The 21,366-nt window shown below is 46.8% G+C and overlaps 1 non-coding gene across 1 annotated transcript; it reads left to right on the top strand.

Annotated features, from left to right (window-relative positions):
* The first annotated feature begins 13,976 nt into the window (after nt 1-13,976).
* TRNAR-UCU (transfer RNA arginine (anticodon UCU)) lies at nt 13,977-14,061 on the top strand. The gene is given in 2 exon segments: nt 13,977-14,013; nt 14,026-14,061. It is a non-coding gene; the product is annotated as a tRNA-Arg (tRNA).
* The last annotated feature ends 7,305 nt before the right edge of the window (nt 14,062-21,366 follow it).

The following is a 21,366-nucleotide window of genomic DNA, read 5'->3' as shown; positions in this document are numbered from 1 at the left end:
ACACACACACACACACACACACACACACACACACACACACACACACACGGCAGCCTGGCCTCCAGATCCTGCCCCGCCCACTCATATCTGCTTTCAGGAGCTAAGTAGCAGCCTCCAACCACTGGCAGAATCTCCTTCCTACCAGCGGGGAGGTAAGGCAATTTGCAGGTTTAAGCTCCTTCCTGGTAGAGAAAAGCAACCAAGCCTTTTAAAGGTCAAGTTCTCTTCAGAGAGAGAGCCAGAGGTCATGCAGCAGGAGAGAGTAATACTTCTTTTGTGGAAAGCAAACAAGGCCACGCTCCCAGCCTTAGGGCATTCTCTGCCCGCTCCCTCTGGTGGAGATTCAGGATGGCCCTCCTCTCTCCTGTGCTCAGCCTCCCTCCTTCCCCAGCGCCCAGGCTTTGGCGGCAGCCGCTACTGCCTGGGCACTTCCACCGGGAGAGGAGGAGAGTCATTCAGGGGGCACGCAACACGAGGGGGCTTGTTTGGCTCTCTCTGAGCCATTTCTGTTCTGGGCAACTCAGCTAACCTGGCCTCTCTAAATCTGTGCCTTCTTTGGGACCCAGCCAGAAGCCTGTTTCTGCCTTGGCTGCCCACTTGCCAGCCTTCCTCGGCGTCCCCAGCCACAGTTCCAGCCCAGTGCTGGATTCATTTTTCAAAGCTTTCAAAAAGAAAGAAAATTCTCTAACTCTGAACGCACAGAAGGAGCTCAGGAAACATAAGCTGAATTTGGTGATGGAAGGAAGGTAGGAAGGAAGGGAGAGAGCAGTCTGCTGCCTGGAGTGGCCTGCCACCCGAAGGACCCCAGAGCCAGAGACTCTGACAGCTTACTTAAGCCAGGTGTCTGGGGTGGGTGGCGGCAGGGGGAGAGGCCAAGCAGAAGGAACAAGCTGCCATGCTCCGGCGAGGAGGCAGGCCAAGGGCTGGCCACTCCGTGTCTGCCCCTTAGCTCCTCTGTGCCGGTCCTGGGGACACCAGGGCCATACCTCTTGTCTTCACTCCTGTAGTTTCTTCTACCTGGGCTGTTCCTTCCTCTCCTCTTCACACTTCCCATTCCTAGTCCTTCAAGACCAGCTACAAATGTCCTGCGAGACCCTCCCACCATCCCTCCCCAGTCCCAGCGGCTGGGACCCCTCCTACTGGACCGGCCATCAACCTTGCCCACATTCTTGGAGTAGCACTGGGCTGGATATATTTGTCTCCACGTCTCCACGCTTCACAGCTTTGCTCATTCATGTACACATGCATGCCTCATTCATCCTGGAATTGGCCCAGCAGTGACAGAGCGAGACCCGTCTCCCCAGGGCCACCGGGTAGCTCCCAGGCCAGTGACGGAGGAGCAGACTCAAGGAGGAGTTATGAGATGGTGACTGTTTTGAAAAGGAGGGTTTGAAAAGGTTGGGGCGCCTGGGTGGCTCAGTCAGATAAGCATCTGCTCAGGTCATGATCTCGGGGTCCTGGGATCAAGCCCCAAATTGAGCCCTGCATCAGGCTCCATGGTCAGTAGGGAGCCTGCTTCTCCCTTTGCCCCTCCCCTCCCCACTCATGCATGCTCTAACTCAAAGAAATAAAATCTTTAAGAATTTTTTTTATTTTAAAGATTTTATTTATTTATTTGACACAGAGAGACACAGCAAGAGAGGGAACACAAGCAGGGGGAGTGGGAGAGGGAGAAGCAGGCTTCCCACGGAGCAGGGAGCCCGATGCGGGGCTCAATTCCAGGACCCTGGGATCATGATCTGAACTGAAGGCAGACGCTTAACGACTGAGCTACCCAGGGGCCCCTCAAATAAATAAAATCTTAAAGAAAAGAAAAGAAGGGTCAGGGTGCTGTGGGAGTATATAAGACAGGAGTGTGTTTAAGTCTGGGCTTGGGGTAGAACAGTCAGGGATGGTCTCCCTAAAGACAGAACATTTAAGCTGAAATCCAGAGAAGCAGGAAGTCCAGAGTGAGAGGTAGGTATGTGTGTGTGTATGAGAGAGAGAGAGAGAGAGAGAGAGGTGGGGTCCCAGTTCACGCTGGGCAGGCGCATGAGCAAACCCTCCACAGGGAAAGAGACAGTGTGCCAGGCGGGAGGAACCCGAGCAGAACATGCAGCCAAGAGGGAAACAGGCTGCAGAGTCAGGTAGGAAAAGATCAGAGAACACCGGGAAAGGCCCCGTTCAGGGCCAGCTCTGGAAAGGGAGGGTCTCATTTGTTTTTTTGGATTCCTGGGGCCCCACAGAGGAACAGGTGCTCCAGAAGTGTTTATTGAATAAATAAAGAAATGAAAACACTTTAACTAGAGAAACAGAATTTAAACAGGACAGGGAGATGTGACAAGTGAAACCAAACCGCCCCTCAAGGCCGGCTGTGCCACCACGAGAGCCATTTCGACCTTTCGCTGGGAGCCCAGGAAGCACCACATCCATCTGACTGACATGAGGACAGGTTTGTAATGAGCACATATGGCATGATTTGATTGAGTCAGATTTCACGAGACAAGTGTGCCAGGTATCCAAAGCAGGCTTCTCTGGAGCCAGTGGGGGGAATCTAAGTGACATCTGCCAGGCTGGGACGTGACGCGGCAGGGAAGTCTGGCCGACAGAGACCCAGCCAGGGGCTGTCTTGATGCTACTCATCAGAGCGGGGCTTCCTCTGCTACTCCCTGCAGCCTTGTGGACTTCAGAGAATCAAAGCATTTCAGAACCAGGGAGGACTCTAGGGGTCCTCTAGTCAGCCCCTCGTTTTACTGGTGAGGACACTGAAGCCAGAGACGTTGAGTGACTTACCCTCCAGGCGGGCTCTAAGCCTCCTGGTTCTACACCGGGGCCTCTTATAAGCACATCTAAAGGGAAGAAAGGGAGAGAGGAGAGCAGGAGAGGGGGACAGAAGGGTGCGCCAGGGTGACTAGGAGGCAGTGTCTTATAACACGCTCCTACCCCCAGCAAACAACTTGTTGAAAGGCAATAAGAGAGAACCCAATGTCTCTCAGCGGAAGGCTCAGCTCTGGGGTGAGTGTCTGCCTTGGAGATCCAGGATGCCATTGGCTGCAGGTGGGACCACACATCCTCCTACTTAAGGCTCTTCCCTCCTTAGCCAGGAGGTAGGAGCTGGGAACCAGGACAAAATAGCCAAAGTTTGCCTGAGTCCTCACACTTGCATTACCTGGCATATCTCTTGTCTCCTTCCTTTTAGTAGGAGACTCCTGAGTTTTAGCTGGCACGTGACTGCCGGGAATAAAGACTGCACTTCCCAGCTCCTTGTCGCTGAGCTGCCTCTGTGACTAAATTCCGATCAAAGACATGTAAACAGAGGGATCAGGTGCAGCCTCGGAAAGTCAACTGAAAGCAGTGGCTCTCCAGCTGGAGAGATTGTGGCCCCAGGGGATATTTGGCAATGTCTGGTGACATCTGTGTCTGTCACACCTGTGAAGGAGGAAGTTAACACTGGCATCTCGTGGGTAGAGACCAATGATGCCGCTAAACATCCAACAGTGCACAGGATAGCCCCTACAATAATGAATTATCTGACCCAAAATGCCCGCAGTACCAAGACTGAGAAACGCTATCTCAAAGGGAGAGGGCATGCTCATCTCCTTGCCCTGTACTCCTGACTGGACTGTAGATGTGAAGGCTGGAGTCTGAACGGCCATCTTTGACCATGAGGTAGAAGTCACATGTTGAGGACAACGAAGCAACAAAAGTTATCTGGATCCCTGATGACCCCCAAACTGCCATCCCAGCTGTGGACAGCTCTCTTCCAAACTTCGTTACCTATAACTGAATAAAGTTCTAGTTCATTTAAGCCTCTGTTGCTTTGGTTTTCTGTTACTTACAGCTGAACTTAATTAATATACTTTTCCCTCTTGCTCTTTTTTCCATTCGCGTCAACTACAGTGAGCTTCTGCTCACCTAGTCCTTATTCCTCATCTCTCCTCCCTTTGTGCTCCTCAGTTGCTCCCAGGTTTTGTCCCCAGATTTACGCGACCACTATCTTCCTTTATTCTCAGTTTGATATACTTTGAATCCTGACACCTGCTCCAAGATCCATCTTACTGCAACTCTGAGACTATCAGGTCCTGCTCCTTCCGGATTCCCAGCCAATCGTGTTCTAACCAGTCCTATGAGTCGGCCACATCATTTGGGTTCTAAACATTTCTTTGTAGCCCAGTTTGCAACATGGAGCTACATTCTCCCAGACTACATGCTATCTGTAATGACCAGTGTAGTATGGGTGTCAGCCCAGCTGAATGGAGGCTTGACCAACGGGAATGGACCCTGGCCCTTACACCACACAGGCACTACCAGTGGGGGATCAGCCCTGGTCATATTGTACCTGAAGAATTCATCCATCCATCCATGCATCCATTTGTTCAACATCTACATGTGTCATGTTCAAGGCTCTAGCATGGAATCTGCTATTACAATACCCTGGAGGTCTTTCAATTTATCATTATTGTTTACCACAGCCCTAAAAATGACAAACCCTTGGCAACCAAGTAGGATTACCCAGAAAAACAGAGGCGAAGAGCTGCGCTTCTCTTTATATCTCTTTGTGCCTCCTCTTTGTTAGTGTTGAAGAACTTGATATTTATTAGCCCTTTCCTTTCTGGGAATTTCAAGTCTGCTACTGGAGAGCTGAGAAAAAAGTCATAGTGACCCCACCACTATACAAATGAATTCACAGTTTTATAATCACAACGTTAGGGATGCAAGAGTAAATCATTTGTGTTCAAGAGCAAGTATTCTAGAACAAGGAGGGGAACTCAGCCAGCCATTTGCTACTGCTTGAGACTACTTTAGACATCTTGAGAATATAATAAAATGCATAGAAGGAATCATTTCAAGGGGAAAGTGGGCAAGGACCAAAGAATAGTAAAACAAGGAACATCCCAGTGGGCTCCGTGTCCTTCACATGAACTGGGAGAAATTATAAATCTAGTCCCAAATTTCTGAATCATGACTACAAATCTGATGTGAGGGTGGAAGCTTCCAGTTCAGTCAAAGTAATTTAGTGTGAGAAGAACAAAGGTGAATCACTTCAACTGTCTTCCTTTTCAGAGTCTTTGGTGATTGAAGTAGAGGAAGAAGAATATAGCTGTCGTGTTAAAAAGGGGCAGGAATGAATGTTATAGATGCTGTGGAAGCCAACTTCCGAGATGGACCCCAATATTCCTACCTCCTGATATTCACACCACTGTGTAGTCTCCTCCCACGCTGTATTAGAGCTGGTCTGTGTGACCAACAGAATGTAATAGAAATGATGGTATGTGACTTCTGAGGCCAGGTCATAAAAGACATGTGGTTTCTGTCTTGCTCTCTATCTCTCTCTCTCTTACATTACTCACTCTGGGAGATGCAGCCCTGTAGAGAGGTCAAGGATCTGAGGCCTCCTGCCACCAGCCATGGGAGTGGGTCATCTTGGAAGCAGATCCTCTAGCCCCAGGCAAACCTTCAGATAATTACAACCCCAAACGACCTCTCAAGAGACCCTGAGTGTGAACCACTCAGCATAGGCTCCCTGACCCACAGAAACTGTGAGGTAATAAATTCTTATTGTTTTAAGCCACTAAGGTCTGGGGTGTATATTAATGTAGCAATAGACAACTATTATATCCTTACTGTCATGTCAGTGTATGTTAGAGGCTCAGTTAATTCCCATGACCATCCTACGAAACAGAAATTATTTTCTCCACTTTTGAGGAGTGAAAATTCAGACAGGTAATTTCCCAGGGCCATAAACTGTCTCAAAGCCCACGAAAGCATGTTGCCTCACTCAGTCACACTTCTCAGACTTTCTCCCTCCTCCTCCCACTGACCTCCAGAGATGAGCCAGGCTGTCCTACCGACAGGGGTCTCAGGTTTAATGACGAGATTATACCATCACAGGGTGGGAGTGGATGAGGATTTGAAAACTACCCCTGCTTACAAAAATTTTATTCTTACACACCCTGTGAAGCAATTTTGAGAACTTGGTGGAGACAAGGTGAAGTAAATGGTATTCTAAAGCAATGACAAATTGGGTGCCTGTGTGGCTCAATCAGTTAAGCGCAATCAGTTAAGCGTCTGACTCTTGGTTTCGGCTCAGGTCATGATCTCAGAGTCATGATCTTAGGGTCGTGAGATCAAGCCCCACATCGGGCTCCACTCTCAGTAGGGAGTCTGCTTGAGATTCTCTCTCTCCCTCTGCCCCTTCCACCTCCCCCCCACCACCACGCACGTGCACTCTCTCTCAAATAAATGAATAAATCTTTAAAGCAACGACAAATAAACGAAATAACTAAAAAATGGACAATGTTTCTCATCAGAGTCAGAAATCTGATGGACAAATAACAAGACCCCCATTGGGACAAAGGGTTGTTGGTGTCATTTGTGGGTCTATGGCAGACATGCCATGGGGAAACAGCTGAGGCCCTAAAAGCTTGGATACCTCATTTCCTCCTCAACTCATCTTGAGGGCCCAGGTGCCGTCCTGATGGAATTGAGGTTGTAAGCCCTGTCCCTCAGTCTAACTCAGGAGAAAGGCAGCCCGGACGGATTGTAGAATGGACCCAACCTAGGTTCTGCTGGACATCATTAGCAATGTACCTTTTCTTCCCCAATTCCCTACACGGTAGGAAGTAAAGGAGCATAATTTCCTCTGTGCTAATGTTTTGGGCCAATAAATCAGATCGATTCTGAGCTCTTTTTCCTTGTTAAGATTTTATTTTTAAGTGGTCTCTATACCCAACATGGGGCCCAAACTCACAACCCCAAGATCAAGAGTCATGTTCCACTGCTCCACCAACTGATCCAGCCAGGCGCCTCTGATTCTGAGCTTTTTGATGTAGTTTTGAGATCTGCTCAAGGATTTAAATTAATGCTAATAACAGAAGCTGAAGTGGACTAATGAGAGTTTGAATACCTAAATCCTAAACCACTGCTTCTCAAACTTTACTGCAAATGAATCACCTGGCAGATCTCAGTAAAATGCAGATTCTGGTTCAGCCCACCCCTGCTCAGCCTCCCCCTTCCTCCCAACCCCCCCCCACATACCCCAAGCCGCATATTGCACCCTGTGAGCCCTATTTGCCTCCCTGAACCACCGCCCCCCACTCCACCTTCCCTGAAGGAAGAAAAAAAAAAAAAAGAAAGAAAACTGCAGATTCTGAATTCAGCAAGTCTGGTCTGGGGGAGGTCCGAGAGCCTGCACTTCTCCCCGGCTCACAGGCTATGCTGATGCTCCTGGGCCATGGTCACTGCTGTCGCAGGAATGGGCAGAAAGCATTTGTTCTTAAACTTGGCTGCCAATGAGAATCAACTGATACCAGGGCCCCACCCCCAGAAACTCTGCTTTCCTTGGTCTTGGGAACATCCTGGGCATTGGATTCTAGCATGCAGCAGAGTTTCAGAACCCCCGGTCTAACAAGCCTGTTCCTAGTTGCTGGTTCCCTCTTGATTTCCTTCCACGGAGCAGCTGCAGTGCAGAGTGTGAATCTGGGGACAGGGGCCTGGCCCAGTCCTGCCGCTCTCCCTGTGTTTGCCTTCCCATCTGGACAGGGGCAACGTCTCTGGGAGGGTTGTTGTAAGGGTGAGGCCCATTCGCATACACAGGGAGAGCTCAGAATGGGGCCTGGCATGATTTATTACTTCATTGTTACTCTCAACTGCTAAAGGATTAAAATTAGTTAAACTTTAGTAAGTGATTTTCCATAGTTGGGCCCAGGAGTGGGGGAATGCCTGTTTGTTGAGAACTTGGGAGGAAGAGATGGGGGGAGGTTCAAGACCTGCTCGCCCAAACTGGGTCACTGAAAGAATTAGGGCACTGCAGGTCAACTCCTACTTCCACATGATTGTTCAGGCAGCGTTTATGGAGTGCCCACTGTGGACAGGGCATTGTGCTAAGCCTCGGGGAGAACTGCCTAGAGCTAGAAAGCCAGGGTGTCCAGTGTTCAAGAGCTTCTAGTCTACCGCAGAAGACAGGCTAGGCACGTGGTCGTGTAGCCTCCTTACTACCTGGAGGACTCAGCCAGGGCCTAAAGGAGCCGGCTGCGAGCTAGCCACAAGAAGGCACGGTTCCTTCCCCGCAAGGTGCCTATATATATTCTGGGAAAGGAGGCAGGAAACCAAACAGAAAATTATACAGCTTCCAAAGTGCTTCAGGAATCCAAAAAATGTGTCCCCCCTACCCCACAGCCTCTGCTCCAGATAGAAGAATGTTTGGAAAGGTTCTTGAAGGAAATGATGTGGGCTGATGGATTCAAGCCCTACAGCCTCGCATTCGAAGCACTTCGGGATCTTCGCTCCACTGACTCTCTCAGAAGTCCTTCCTGCCAGGTCAAGCCCATTTCCTCCACCCATCCACACTCTCCTGTCTTGACTTTGCTTAAGACTGCAAGGTACGTGGGAGCAAGGGCACCATCTGTCTTCTTCACCGGCGTCTGCAGAGATTAGTGCAGAGCCCGGCCCAATGCGTAAATGAATAAATGTGCTGTTGGCAGGCTCAAAGCCTGATCAAACTCAAAGACTCAGGTCAGGCGTGGACTTTGTGCAGCCTTCTCTCAGGCAGAAGGTGACTGCCCCCTACAGGATGGTCCTCCATCCTTCCGGAGCTCTGCTTAGAAGCCTGCTCAGCATCCCAGTCAACCCAGCCACAAGGTCCAGAACTGGTGCAGCCTCCCGCAGACGCGATATACCTGCTTCTACTCCAGTTTCCGTTTGTAACTGGACCCCATTCTGCACACCAGCCTATGAGTCTGAGATTTTCAACGAGCTCTTCTCAAGCCCTTCCCTTTGGGGACTGGGTCATGTTGCATTTTCCTAGACTGTCCTGTCTTCTTCCTCACATTCCCCAGGCCCTATGTTCATCCCTGCCAGGAACCTCACACAAGTTAGAGAGTCTTCTCAGATGCAGCCTCCCTCCCTCGTTCCCCCTCTCTGGATGTGACCCCTCTCTCCCCTGAAGTCCCATACCGCCTGCACCTCACTTGGAGACCTCTTGACCTTGCATCACAGTTGTTTGTGTACCTGTGGTCATTTCTATTAGGCTGTAAACCAGGCACACGTCTTCTTTCTTTGTATCTCAAGCAGGCCCTCAATCACTGCTTGCTGAAGAGATGAAGAAGCCCAGGAAAACACCAAGCACAAATTCAATGAAATCGAATGGTCTCCCTGACCCTTGGGCCCCACCCCACTCAGCCTGCCCACCACCCCCTATGTTAATCCTTCTAAAGCACATGCCAAAGAACCTAGTCACTCCCCATTGCCTGTAGCATTAAATCGACATTCCTCATCTTGGATCAAGCCTTCCCCGGGCCACTTTGCCACATCTGGCTTCAATCCCACCTGTCCCACCTTGTCTCCCGACACATTCAACTCCTCACTCCCAATAGTACTTCTATAAGGGCCGATTTCTCCCTCTTTTCTATGTTAATGTCTAGATTTCTGCATCCTGGAAAATTTTATTTTCCTTTCCTCATTCCTGTCTTGCCACCTATGTAGTTTGGTTATTGGTCTGGCTAAGAACTCAGTGCTAAGATTTTTTAGGATGAGAAGGGCCATCATGTAAATGTTGAGAGATTTTGTCCGGCAAAAAAAAAAAAAAATCCTGGTTTTGGAAAACCATGCGGTAGCACACGTGAAAATAAGAATCCACCCAAGGTTCCTGGGACAGAACTGTGAGGAAATCATGAAGCTGAAGGTAAATGTTTACAGTTTTGTCTGAGAGCCTGGGTGTTCTGTTTGGGAACAGATATGATATCTACAGTCCAGTAGAAGCTGGGTGGGGAGATGGGTAAGGGGTCTTGGGTTGCAACAAATTTAGCTGATGCTGTATCTGAACTTTGGTTTGTTCCTGCAGGGTGTGGGATTTCTTTATTGGGAGTTGCTTGCTAATAATAACAGCAAACAGTTGTTACACACTTACTATGTGCCAGGCCTGAGATAAAGCTTTGCAAGAATTAATTCCTGTAATCCTCACAACAATTTTGGGATTTTTCAGATGAGTAACAGAAGGCTCTGAGAAGTTGAGGAGCATGTCTTGCAAGTAAGAATCAGAGCCAAGAGGTGCACACCAGGGGTCTGACTCCATAGTCTGTGCTCCACATCTCACATCTTTGTTTTTTTAAAAATCTCATCCTTTTAAAACTTCTTTTTGGGGTATGCTTCATAATGAATATAATCATACATACTTATTACTTGGGAGTACAAACTCAGAAACCTTTTATTGGCAGGAGTGCCCATCACACCTTGCCATTGGTTTTCACATGCTGTATAGCATTATTTGCTTATTGCTTCATTTTCATTGGTCATATTTCCCCAAGGAATTTGAAGTCTCTTTAGATTGTGACTTAAACTTTCACTCAGTCTCCCACAGCAGCCCCAAGTATACCCTCCCTAAATACTCACTGAATTGAATTAAACCGATACACCAACACCAACGACCTTCTCCCTCTGAAGCAAAGCAAAGCTAGTGAAAATATATAACAGCATAGATTTCTAGACCTTCCGGGGCAGGCTAGAGCTGCTACCAAGCACTGTAAATAGAACAACATAGTAACTTAAAAATAATTCTGCCTTACAAATATGAAAAGTGTTACTGCAAACTCCCGGAGGATGTAAAATGCATTTGAACTTTAAAACACCAAAATGAAGTTGTTTTTTTTTTTTAAGATTTTTATTTATTTATTTATTTATCTGAGAGAGAGAGAATGGGAGATAGCACGAGAGGGAAGAGGGTCAGAGGGAGAAGCCGACTCCCTGCCGAGCAGGGAGCCCGATGTGGGACTCGATCCCGGGACTCCAGGATCATGATCTGAGCCGAAGGGAGTCGCTTAACCAACTGAGCCACCCAGGCGCCCCAAAATGAAGCTGTTTTTAATTTAGGGTTTTGCTGGCCAGGGAACTCCAACTGCCCCTGGGCGATCAGCCAGCTTGGAGGTGGTTATAGTGCGTGCATTGGCTCCCTCTTCCGGCAGGAAGATAGAGCTAATTTTCTTTTCTTTTCTTTTCTTTTTTTGAGAAATTCTTAGTTCAGGTTGTCTAATGGCGGCTGTTTACTGCATGTACGGCCTAAGAAAATTCATCTCAGGGTTAGAAAAGGTTTGGGAAAACTTACTGAATCTTTCTCCTCCTATGGCAACTAGAGTCACTATAAACCACTTACTAATCGTCATAGAACACACGTAGAGCTTGTTCCGCTGTGGCTCTCCCAGGCTTCTAACTTAGGGGGTAAAAAGTACAACCGTGATTGCTAGCAGGGTTTGTCACACAAGCCTCGTTTTCCCACACTGTCTGCTAACCCTGTCTCTTGGTAATGTTTTCCGTGAAAGGACAGTGTCTCAACTAGTGAGAGGAATCAAATATCTAAAACTCTTTATTTGACTCATCAAGTGGGATTAGGGACACACACATCTTACCCTAGCACTTTGTGTCTTTCCCAATGCCCCCTTTCCAGAGTTGTCTTTGTTTTTTGTTTTTTTTTAAAGATTTTATTTATCTATTTGACAGAGAGAGAACACACAAGCAGGAGGGGCGGCAGGCAGAGGAAGAGGGAGAGCAGGTTCCCCGCTGAGCAGGGAGGCCAATGCGGGACTCAATCCCGGGACCCCGGGATCATGACCTGAGCTGAAGGCAGACGCCTAACCGACTGAGCCACCCCGCCGCCCCTTCCCAGAACTTTTATATATGAGTCTAAATTGTTACTTAGTTATGTCAATGACTGATTATTTGAGAATTGGCTGCAACACCCCCAGGCAGAAACCCTCTTTGTGGTTCCACTGAGGCATCTCTTCCCCTGTTCCCTCATGTTCAACTCCAAGGAACAGTGAAGACTGAGATGCTGCCAGTGCCTGGTACATGGCAGAGTTCAATAAAGATTTGTTTATATAAATACGACTGAAAGTAATATTCTATTTTGTGGGCTAATTTTGCATATGTGAGAATGCCTTGATGTATGCCAAGATGTGTTTTATTTCATTAATCTTAAAGGGGGCATAACAATGCTATACACAAAATGTTTGTTGTCAAGGCATGTTACTTATAATACGGTGGAATGAAACAGGCCTGGCAGCAATCAGGCTTCCGTCACTTACCGTTTGGAGAGGCAGTCTACCATGGGCCCTTAGTAGCCTTGCACACTCCTGCCACATATGCTAAGAAGGCAAGACCCTGCTCACCTGGGCCATTTCTGGGGGTTGTGCTTGCAGCGAGCCAACTTGAGGGATGAGGGTGTCTCCCTCAAGGACAAAGAGAAGGCTTGCTCACTGCTTGCTATATAATGGTGGGCTCCCCAAGTTTAGCAGTCCTCTTCTGTAACGCAACCCATTTTGTGAGCAAGCATCCATCTGGGCCCATCTGCTTCATTCCTGTGAGAACTGGGGTTCAGAAAACCAACACAACAAACATGTTGACACTCTGGCTATTGCTTTTGCTCTAACAGTCTTTCATTGCTGACCCAGTATTCTCTCGCGGGCTCGGTCAGCGTCCCTGAAACTGACAAGCTGACCTGTTAGCCTGCAAGGAGGGTAAAATCTCCGATTCTTCACAGTTCTTGATACTTACTAGCTGGGTGTCCCTACACAATTTAACCTCTCTTAGCTGCAGTGTCCCTTCTTTATAAAGGGACAATAGTACCTGCCTCACGGCACTGTTGTGGGGTTAAAGAGAAGAATGGAAAGATCCCTGCCACACTAGATTCTTCCTGGGAGCTCCCTTTCCCTCTTTAGAACACTGACATACTGCTTTGCTTTGATGCCTGATGATGCTGGGCAGGGACGAATGGCGTGCACCACGGTGTGGGCTGTGGCTGACGGTGGTTTGGTGCAGAAGTGGGCTGTGGACCCACTGGAAAAGCTCGCACCGCGGTAGCGCCGCAATTTCTACGTGGGCGGCTCTCGGAAAGCCGCAAACGGATTGGAGCGGGAGGCCAGGGATTTTGTCTGCAGCGGTCGCATAGCAACCACGCAGTATTTACTTAGATTGTTTATTTCAAGTGGCTTCGGGGCCGTGCTGATGGGGACGACTAGGGCACTGAAGAACCCCCCCCCCCCCCCCCCCCCCCGTCACCCACCTGATTTCTGGCGACGGCGCCATTCCGAGGAGCCTCGGGCTCGGCCGCCGCCCGCCACCCCCGGGAACGCCCGCGGCCGCGCTCGGGCGCGCGCCCTCCACCACGCGCACCCGCACACGCATGCTCCCGGCGCTCCCACGCGCGCAGCCACCCTCGCGGGGGCCGCCCACGCACCTGCGCGCGGGCTGGGGGCGGCTGCACGGCAGTCGCGGAGGCAGCTCCCGGCACTTGGATGCGCTCTCAGAGGATGCTGCGGCGCGGGGCGCGTCGCCCCCCTCAGTCCACCAGAGCCCGGATACCTCAGAAATTCGGCTCTGGGTCTGTGGGGAGCGAAATGCAACCCAAACCCCGTTTTACTGAACCCTGCGCAAATAAAACACGCACAAGCACGCACACAGACGCCGTCGCGGCCCGCCAGGGAAGAGTCCGGGACCCGGGAGGGGCCGCCGTTCGAGATCGGCCGCTAAAAGGTGCGACGTAAGTGCCCGGCGTTACCGGCCCGGCTTAACGGCGCAACGGCCAGACTGGTTTCGCATCGCCGGGGCCGGGGCCGGGGCCGGGCGTGACCGGCCGCCGGAGAGACCGGGTAGGCGGGGGGCGCTCGGGGCAGGAAGGGACCGGGGAGGAAGAGCGCGGGTGTGATTGGTCCTACGCGGCCGAGTCCTGGTTAGGCCGGAGACGGGGCTGTGGCAGCCCTCAGACCGACCGACCGACCGGCCGATCGGGGCCCGGCGGACGCGCGGGACTCGTCGACCTTGTGAGAAGCGGCTGCCGGCGAAGCACGGGCGCCTGCGGCTCGCGTCCGGTGGCTGCTGCCCAGGCTAGCCATGCCCTAGGCTCGGCGACACAAACGGGAAGCCGGGGGAGCGGCTAAGGGGGCGGTGGGAAGGGCGCGGGGCCGTCGCCTCTGGCTTAACATAGCAGATGCGCGAAGACTCCAACAGGTGGCTCCGTGGCGCAATGGATAGCGCATTGGACTTCTAGAGGCTGAAGACATTCAAAGGTTCCGGGTTCGAGTCCCGGCGGAGTCGCAGTTTTTTTCCCTCCCCGTAATTTATTTTCTGACCCCGTCATTTCTCTCCTTCCTTTTTTTTTTCCTACACGGTTGAACTTGACTCTCCTCCTCTGTCCTTTCTCCTTCTGCCGGCGGCTTCTGCGGCCGTTCCACCTCTGGCCGCTCGCGCGGTTGCCCTCGCCCCCCGCCCCGCTCCGCTTCCTCAGCTCGGTGGCTCAGGGTCTGGGCCCAGCTCCCAGCGCAGCGTGACCCAGGAACTGCGAGGAGCGGCTCCGGGCGGCGGCCAAGAGAGGCCTCGCCGTTTCGGCCCAGAGGTGTTCCGAGGAGCTGCCCCCACGCTCCAGGGCTGACATCCCCTTGCCCGGATCGCGACCGTGATTGCTGGGGTCGGGGGGCGAGGGAGGGCGAGGGAAGGATGAGAAAACACGCCTACACCCTGACCTGCGCTGTGCTGGCTGACTGCCCTTTCCAGCCCAGAATCCCCAGTGGGATCCTGTCAGAAATGCGGGTTTCCGGGCCTCACCGCGGTACTCGGATTCAGTCGATCGGGGACGGGGCCCAGGAATCTGCATTTCTGATAAGAATGCCCGCTGTCCCCCCCCCCCCCCCCCATGATTCCAGTGCAGGGGTCCGAGGTCCATTCTGCCCGCCTCCAGGCAGGGGTTGCTATTTTGTCTCTCTTCCCCTGACAGCTCATGGGTTTGCATGAGATTAGGGTTCCTCCCTCACTAAATGGGAACCAATGAATGAATGAATGGAATTTTCAAAATTCATTGTAACAAACTCCCTGCAAAAAAATACAAAATCCAACATTGCCAACAAAGGTACAGAGAAAAGTAAGCATCGTTGTTGTTCCTATCTTAGCCTTGCAGTTCTCTCTATAAGCTATTAGTGAAAATGGTTTCTGGGAAATATTTTCAGATTTATCTTATGCTCATGTCATTTTTACATATATTGTCTGTGTTTATGTTGATATAGGCGATACACAATTGGTAGTATGCTATACTTACTCTTTCACTTAATATAGGTGGAGCTGCCTTGTTCCAGTGTGCATATATGTACTGAAATGATTTCACAGTCCCCAACAGTTGGACATTTAGGCGTATTTTCCTGTTACAATGCTTCAGTGAACATGCTCATTCTTACATTATTGTACATAAGTGCAAGTATATCTGTAGGATAGATTCCTAGGAAGTTGGATTGCTGGGTCAAAGGTTTGTTTGTGCATTCTTTGATAGGTATTGCCACGTTGCTCTCACAGAGATTATGCCCTATTTACTCTCACCAGCAGGGTGTGAGAGTGCCCATTTCCTCACAGCCTGTGTGTTACCAGATGGTGAAAGATGGTTTCTAGTTGCAGTGTCATGTCTTTTATTATGAGGGAAAGCCGAGCATTTTTCATATGTAGACTAATTTGTATTTCTGTGATTTATTTTTCTTGAGTTGTTCAACATTTTTCTATTGTATAATTGGTCATTAGTGTTGTTGGTTTGTAGTTCTTTACATATTATGGAAACCAGTCCTTTGTTTATGATATGTATTACAATTATTCTTTCTTAATGTATTTGCCTTTTGATTTCATATGTGGTATTTCATTGCCTTACAGAAATTCATATATTAGGATTTATCAGTCTTTTCCTTTATGGCTTCCAGGTTTGGGGTTATACTGCACCCAGATTATAAAATAATTTCATCATGTTTTACTTTAGTGCTTTATATGGTTTTATTTTTGTACTTAAATCTTTATTTCATCCAGAATATACTTAGGTATGTATTCTTTTTTTTGGAATTTTCCTCATCTATTCTTGAATTTTTTTCTCACATAATATTAATAACTAGCATTTATTTAGCATTTGTTATACACCAGGTACTGTTCTAAGTAATTTATGCATTTTAAGGCATTTAATCCTCCTGATGACCCTACCAGGTTGGTAGTATCCCCTTTCATGGAAGGGGCATCTGAGACAGATTAAGTATCTTGTCCAGGAATACACAGCTAATAAGCAGCTTGCCGGAATGCCTGGGTCTTTGGGTAAAACAATAATTCTGTATTGTCTTTTCACGTGAGCCTTAGTTACAGCTAATCTGGTTCTAATCTTAGGAGATATTTGTGTTGGAATCTTGTTATAGATTAATAGAGGGAGAATTGAACTAACTCTGTGGAATCTTCCTATTTAACAGCAGCAGCGGGGGGAAGAACACATAGGCTTTTCCATTTATTCAGTCTTTCTATGCTCTTCAGAAGTATGTTAAAGTTTCTTCTCTTTATGTATATCTTGGCTTATTTGTTAACTTTATTCCTAGATAGTTTCTTTTTTGTTGAGATCTTTTCTTCCATTGTATTTTCTAAGTGATTATGGTTTGTATATAAGAAGGCTTTTGATATTTTAAAAAATAAATTTATATCCAGCCATCTTAATTGAACTATTTTACTATTTAAAATGATTTTTCAGTTCTAAACCATGGGATACCACTTCACATCCACAAGGACGGCTGTAATAAAAAAGACAGACTGGCACCTGGGTGGCTTAGTTGGTTAAGCATCTGTCTTTGGCTCAGGTCCTGATCTCAGGGTCCTGGGATCAAGCCCAGGTTGAGCTCTCCACTCCCCACTCCCCGGGGAGTCTGTTTCTCCCTCCTTCCCCCGCCACTTGTGTATGTGCTCCCTCTCTCTCAAATAAATAAAATCTTTTTTTTTTTTTTAAAGAGACAATAACAAGTGTTGGAAAGGATGTGGAGAAGTTAGAACCCTCATATTGCCAGTGGGGATATAAAATGGTAGTCTCTTTGGAAAATAGTTTGGCAATTAGTCAAAAATTTATACAGAGTTACTATATAACCCAGCAATTTCACGCCTAGGTATATACCCAAGAGAAGTGAAAACATATGTTTATGTTAACAAAAATCTGTACATGACTGTTCATAGTAGCATTCTTAATAAACAAAAACAACCCAAATGTCCCATCAGCTGATGAGTGGATACACAAAATGTGGTATATCCATACAATGGAATATTATTGAGTAATAAAAAGGAATGAAATAGTGATTCATGTTGCAACATAGATAAACCTTGAAAACATTGTCAAGAAGCCAGTCATAAAAGACCACATATTGTATGATTCCATTTATATAAAATATCCTAAATAGATCTACTGAGACAGAAGTTAACTGTTGCCAAGTGCTGGGGCTAAGGGGGATGTGAAGTTGGGTATTTAATGGGATTTGGGGGGAGTGACAGAGTGTTCTGGAATGAGTGGTGATAATTGCACAACTCTGCATAATCAAAAAGCCAGTGTACTGCACATTTTTAAAGGGATGAATTTTATGATATGTGAATTATCTGTTTTTTAAAAGGAAAAGTAGTTTTTTAAAAGGAAAAGTAGTTTTTTCAGTTAACTATGTTGTGTTTTCTGGAAATATATCACTCACAAATAATTATATCTTTTTTCTAATTCTTATGTTTCATTATTTCTCTTGTCATAGTATCTGCTAGTATCTCCAGAAAAATGTTAATTTTTGTGATAATGGTGACAGTAGACTGAGCTGTCCTGTTTCTGACCATTATAGGAATGCTTCTCCACTAAGCATGATGCTAGCTTTTGGGGTTGGTGCACACGCATGCATACACACACACACACACACACACACACACATACTTTATTACATTAAGAAACTATCCCTAGTTGTCAGTAATCTATGGAGGTTTTTTCCTTTGATCTGTTAATACTATGCAATATATTAACAGATTTTCTAATATTTAACCCTTCTTGCATTTCTGAAGTGAATCCTACTTGGTTGTGATGTATATTTATTTTAGTATTCTAATCCTTTGCGTAAATGCAGCATTATTTGGAATGGCCACAAACTAGAAATAACCTAGATCTCTATCAAGGTTGTATAAGTACTTTACATAGTAAAATGTAAGGAGTCAATAAATGCTGAATGCAATTCAGAAAATCGTCAGTGGATAAGCAGTATCAGAGTGATCTAGGAACAGACAATGTTGAAATGTTGAAAACAGAGAGACTCATAAATACAGAGAACAAAGTGGTGGTTGCTGGGGGTAGGAGGATGGGCAAAACAGGTAAAGGAAATTAAGAGGTACAAACTTCAGTTATAAAGTAAGTCACCGGGATGAAAAGTACAGCATAGTGCATATAGTCAATATAATAATAATTCTGTATGGTGACAGATGGTAACTACACTTACCATGGTGAGCACTGTGTAATGTACAGAATTGTCGATCACTGTGTTGTACACCTGAAACTAATGTATGCCAACTATGCTTCAATTAAAAAATTAAAAAAATAACTGAAGAAAGTATAGTAGAATTATATAATTGAATACAATGCAGACCTTTAAAAAGTGAGAAAGATCTATATATACTGCTATGGAAAAATATCCAAGATTATATGAAAAAAGCTATGAAAATGAGCATGTTTAATATGATTCTACCTGTGTTAAATAATGCTAATAATAATAGTAATAACATGCATTACTATGATTGTGTGTGCATATAAACTTTCTGGAAGCATATACAACTAACAGTGCTGGGGCAGGAGGAGCAGTGATATGAAGGGACGGAAGGCCTTTTTTACTTTGTATCTCATTGTAATGTTTGAAGTTTTTCATAAGCCAATCTTATCCTTGTAATGAAAAAGTCAAGTCTTAAAACAAAACCCAATACTAATGATGAAGAGAAAAAAAAAACATTGTTCCTAGACCACTCTGATACTGCTTATCCACTGAAGATTTTCTGAATTGCATTCAGCATTTATTGACTCCTTACATTTTACTATATGCTGCATCTCAGCCGTAAGTATACCTTTTAGGAGCTCCCCCCACCCCCCCCGTTAAATGTGGAGAAATAGAACAAAATCTCTCTTTGTAGTGATTCCAGCAGGCAGCGTGTCCTGACGGTCTTGTACAACATGTTAAGGACTGTGGACTTTACCCAAAAGGCAACAGGAAACCACTGAATCGCTTTTAGGTGGGAAGCAGTGTGCTTGGATGTGTGCCTTCTCTCTGCTCTGGCTGTAGTGTGGATGCCTGGCTGGCAGAGTGCAGGCCTGGGAGCTGGACCAGTTCAGGGCAGTTGGAGTTACCTAGGTAAGAAAATGATGGAGGCTGGAACTAGGGGGGTAGTGCGGGGAGAAACCCAGAGCACGGACATTTGAAGGATAGGTAAAGAAGGAGTTTTTCAGAGTCCAAGAAAAGGCAGCCAGAGAGGTAGGAAGAAAACTAGAAGAAAGTATTCTCTCCAAAAACTGACGAAGCAAGTTGCCTCTGGAGAAGGGAGTCATGAGGAAAAGAACCCCTAACATCTTTCTAAATGCCAACAAATTATTTAGCCCTTGCCATTTAATTATTCCCCAAGTCCTACTAATAATTATCCCATTTTACAGATGAGAAAATTAAGATGCAAAGATGTTATGGGAGTAAGGTGAAAGCTTAGCCTAGGCATGATGGGAAAACATCTGCTCTTCTGAGGCAGGAGGAACGCAGGGGTAAAAGCATGAAGGTGAAGGGGAAACTGAAGGTGTTCCAATTTGAAGGCCTATTTTCTTTGCGCTCTTTTACAGCTCGGCCTCACACCCCCAGGATTCCAGGAAGGCATTGACAAAGAGGGGGTTGCCCCAGGGCCTGGAGACCACGCCCATCTTATTGCTGCCTGTGCCCCAGACTCTGAGGACCGGAGGCCAGGAGTGGTTTCATTCCAGCTTCCTCCTTGATCTGGGGCTTTCTACGTGCATCAGCATTTTAAAAAAAATTTTGTAATCTCATTCATACTCAATCGGATATATATTTTTGAGTACTAGCTTTGTTTAAAGAACCACATTGGAAAGAAATACAAAGGTGAGTGAGATAGAGTGCATTTTCTTAGAGTTCACCCTAGTGTGGGGCAGGAAGCCATGGATCCATGATCCCATTAATTAGGATTGGCTTTGGAATGAATGACAGGAAACTCAAAATACCAATGGATTCGGCAAGATGGAGGTTTCTTTCTCATGTGAAAGTTCAGGCAGTGGCAACTACTTGATCATTAGAGATCCAGGCTCCTATTTATTCTTTCACCTTATAAATGCAGCTTTTTTCCTGATGTTCCAAGAAGATTGCTCCTCCCCTGCTATCAGTTCAACATACTAGTTAGTGCGGAGAAGAAAAAGGGACAGAGAGAGCCCCACTTCAAGCTCACCCTTCTCTGAGGGACATTTCCCAGAAGTTGCACATACTGCTTTCATTTACATCCCACGGGAAGGTGAGAATCATAGCTTCTTTTCCCCAGGAAGCCACATTCCCAGCTAAAATACATGTTCTGTAACTGGTAAAGAAAGGGAAAAAGTTCAGCAGTTTTTGCTGGTGATGTGGAAACAGGTATGCAGATAGCCATAGTGCAAGGTTAAAATAAAAGTGTGACAGTTATACTTACTAGCTCTTTACCTTAGGCAGGTTCCTTAACTTCTCTGTGCCTCCATTTCTTCACTTATAAAATAAGGATAATAGTAGCACCTACTTCATAGGTTTACCTAAGGTTACCTAAATTGTTATATATGAATATAATGTTTCATACATACATACATAAAGTTACATAAAAACCAGCTGTAAGTTCTTAGAACAGTGCCTAGTAGTAAGTGCTACATAGATGTTAAATACAATTTTTTTTTTTAAAAAGCAGTCAAATGGGACTTTTGAGAGTGTACACATCAGTAGAGAAAATCTGATAGAACACTTCATGAAGAAACAGACTGTCAGTTCTGTGATGCCTGGGATGTACCCCCAGCAGCGTGCCTTGCACAGAGTGGATGCTCAGAATACTGGCTTCTTATAAGCTTGAAGGGTCAGCAGCGTTTTGTTAGGTGGGAAAGAAGCAAGGAATATTTTAGGTGGAGTTAACCATATGAACAAAGACGTAAAAGGTGAAAAACTCACTGTATCTGGCAGAGTGGCTGGCACGCATAGAACTTAATATATGTTCATTGACTGAACACTCCCTATCAGCTAGTTTGGTTTGGCTGACATGTATTAGTTGGGTCCAGGCAGAAAAATGCTTCGCTCTAGAGAATTTAATATAGGGAATTGTTATGCAGGTGATGGAAGTGCTGAAAGTATGGGTAACCCAGAGATTGGAAAAGTAGGAAACCTCTATCATCCTTAGTGCCACACAGGGTCACTGGGAGATGGTGTTACTAAACCCAGAGGCATGGGCCATTCAGTGGTGGAGGGCTGCCTGGTGGGGACTGGGAAATGGCAGAGCCCCAACCCAATCTAAAGCAGAGGGAGAGAAATACTTTGACTTCTCCCTTTCTCCTGCCCTCCTGTC

The sequence above is a fragment of the Callorhinus ursinus genome, unplaced genomic scaffold (assembly GCF_003265705.2).
Source record: "Callorhinus ursinus isolate GAN/ISIS: 27379988/994484 unplaced genomic scaffold, GSC_fseal_2.0 scaffold9, whole genome shotgun sequence".
NCBI classification, from domain to species: Eukaryota; Metazoa; Chordata; class Mammalia; order Carnivora; family Otariidae; genus Callorhinus; species Callorhinus ursinus.
Note: the sequence above shows the minus strand (reverse complement) of the source record. Positions and strands in the feature narration are given on the sequence as shown.